Genomic DNA, 3,510 nt, shown 5'->3' on the forward strand with positions numbered 1-3,510 from the left:
CCAATTAAATCTCAGAAACATCTGAAAGTGCTGCTGTGTCTCAAGTGATAGAGTTCTAGTATTCATCCAAAGGAGTTCAGGGACAGCTCCCAGCCCAGCGTTCAAACCTCCGAAGACAAAAAAGTAAACAAACAAACAAACAAAAACCTCACTAAACACTATTCATAAACTGCTTTGTCAAACAGCAATAACTCCCATAAGACTACTTAAAGTTAATTAAAAATGTGATAAAATACAAGTCATTTTGGGAACTAGAAATAGTATACAGGTGACAAAGTAAATTTTATATCATGCAGTTTGAGTTGAAATTTTTTCTATAGTCTTCTAACATCATTTATGAAATTGACAATACTGCCAATTATAGGTCAATTTCCTTGAGGAACAGATTGAATTCTGCTGTTTTTTCATAGCAAACCGTAGATGTGATTTTTTTTGCCACTTATTGAAGTATACCTGATATTTTAAAGTAGATTTTTCCTAATATAATATTAATTTAATCAATCATTTCATTAGGGAGATGTTGGTCAAATTTTTTTTCTAGTAAATCTTATCACTTATAATAAATGAGAGCATGCTGTGATAGTCTCCTATTAACATGACAAAATACTTTATAAAATTCACTTAAAAGGGGGAAAGATTAATCTTGGCTTCTGATTTTATACATTTCAGTTTATGTTTCTTAATTGTTTTGGGTTGGTGGTGGCACAGCACCCCATGTCAGGAACACGTGATGGAGTATGAGTATTCATGGAATCCAGGAAGTAAAGAAGAAGTGACAAAGAAGTGGGAGAGGGAGAAACTAAAGGATGGAAAGAGGGAGAGGGAGAAGGAAAAGGAGAAGGAAAAGGAGACAGAGAAGAAAAAGAACGAAGAGGAGGAAAGGACTTGACCTTAACATACTTTTTGACTACAAGTTCTCGGTGACCAAATCTCTACAACTATGGTGACTTGAAAGGGTTCACCTCTTTATGGCAACATAGTGAAAGCTAATTATTAATCTCAATCCTTTAAGATTTCAGATTTAATTTCTAGAGTGGTGGGTAGATATTCCTATACATTGTGATAACTTCTGTTCCTAAATATTTACTTGAATTAATCAGAGAAGCTATTTGGCATGGAGGTGTTTTGGTTATAAAATTGCTGGAGCGATATTTTGAGTGCAAATACATTTAACAGATAAGGAAGCTTCAAGATATTTCATTTTATGACCTACAAAAGTGACTACTTCATCTAACTCATAATGACTTGAATTTTTCATAATTTTATGACATTTTCATTCAAGATTTTGTCATCTAATGAAGTTCTTTCTAGTTGAAGGAAAAATAAATACTATTACAATCATTAAATTCTTAATTATTTTATAGAGTAGGTATAATATGAATTTCCTAACATTCAAAAATAAGTTATATTCAAGTCTATAGGATAAACGGATAAGTCATGGAATATCTTGCTTTATCTCATATTGAGATTGATTCAATGTCTAAAAATCACTGTTAACATAAAATACACGAAATTCAGTGTTTCGCTGAAATGTCTTGGTAATCAAATCTCAGAAACACATGAACAGTAACTAAGATTTTTATATATTCAAAAAAGTATGGATCTATATTTTATTTCAAAAAGATTAAGTTTAAAAGAAGAGAAAATCATGTGACCACAGTAGATAATCCTTAATGAAAAATTGCTTAATTCACCCTGACAGAGCCTATTGCTTTTAGTTTACATGAGAAATTTGTTTAACGATCCCTTTGTTGCTTTTGAATTTAGAGTACTTCAATTTGTGCAAAGATTCTGTCATTTAAATCTTCAAGTATATATTTTTTCATAAAAATGAAAACTATTTTTCACACTGCAGGTTCAGGTTTAATAACTAAATAAATATCTAAATTTTAATTTCTTAAATTGAGCCTCTAGAATTCAAAGAATAAGAAATTTATTTTATTGTTAAATATATTATATGTGTGCTGAATATGAGTATCTCAAGCTTGTAATCCTCACTACTCAGGAAGCTGGGGTTCAAAGTCAGACTTGGCAACAAAGAAAATATCTTATAAATATGTTAGAAACAATCACAAGAAAGAAAAAAAAAACATTTGAATACTTATCTTGAGGTTCATTTCACCTAACATCAACATATCTGACCTTTTCTGCTTGTTTCAGACATGTCCCACCCCCACAGTATATCCCCTGCTTTCACTGTATTTGATGATGAGGAGGGGAAGAGCAAAAATAAACCGTTTAAATAGGGATACAGGTCGACCCATTGCAACAATGAGATGTAAAAGTCGTTATGTCAAAAAACAAACTTTACAAACTTTAGCCCCGGGGGATGGGGGGCGGTGTGAAACGGGATGGGTTGGAAGAGGAAACAAAGGAGAAGGCAACAATGCTTGATAAGGAACGTACTCATTACCTTGCCCATGTAATTGTAACCTCTCTGTACGGTATTTTCACAATAAAAATAATTATTTAATTAAAAATAATTTTTTAAAAGCCAGCCTTGGGAAGAAAGTTTGTGAGACGCATCTCAATTAATCATAAACACTCATCACAACACACACACAAAGCCAGAAGTGGAGTTGTGACTCAAATATTAGAGCAATATCCTTGAGGGGGGAAAAAAACAACTAAGGGATAGGTCTTGGTTTTTTTTGTCGGTTGTGGGGCCTGAAATCTGGTCCTGGGTGCTGTCCCTCAGCTTTTCATCTCAAGGCTAGCACTCTACCACGTGAGCCACTTCCGAATTTTTCTCCTTATGTGGTGCTGAGGAATCGTACCCAGGGCCTCATGTGTGGAAGGCATGCATTCTAGCACTGAGCCACCTTCCCAGCCCAGGGATAGGTCTTGAGTTCAAATCACAAGAACAACACACACACACTCACACACAAAATATTAATGTTTAAATTCTTATTTTAGTTTCAAGAAATAAACAATATCATGAACAGTAGTATTTTTTACATATCCTGCAACTTTGGTGAGTTGCTTTTAGTAAAATTTTTCTTAGATTAAACATAGGTTATTAAAATTAAAATTAATCAAGTATATTTATAATTACTCATAACATCTTGCTGTACAAGAGTTGGTATTTTTTCTGTAGCCATAAGAAATATTCTGAGGGGCGGCTGGGAAGGTGGCTCAGTGGTAGAGTGCTTGCCTTGCATGCCTGAGGCCCTGGGTTCAATTCCTCAGCACCACATAAGAAAAAAAAAAGCCGGAAGTGGCGCTGTGGCTCAAGTGGTAGAGCGTTAGCCTTGAGCTGAAGAGCTGAGGGACAGTGCCCAGGCCCAGAGTTCAAGCCCCACGACCGGACCTCCCCCCCAAAAAAAGAAATATTCTGAGTAAAAAAAGAAAGGAAGAATAGAAGAAAATGAAAGAAAGACAAAGAGAAAGAAACAAGAGAAAGAAAGAAAAGAGAGAAAGAGAGATAGGTACAGATGGAGGGAATGAGGAAGGAAAGAAGAAAGAAGGAAGGAAGGAAAAAAGGAAGGAATGAAGGAACAAAGGAAGGAA

Source organism: Dipodomys spectabilis, unplaced genomic scaffold, assembly GCF_019054845.1.
Source record: "Dipodomys spectabilis isolate Male_0828 unplaced genomic scaffold, ASM1905484v1 ptg000368l, whole genome shotgun sequence".
NCBI lineage: Eukaryota > Metazoa > Chordata > Mammalia > Rodentia > Heteromyidae > Dipodomys > Dipodomys spectabilis.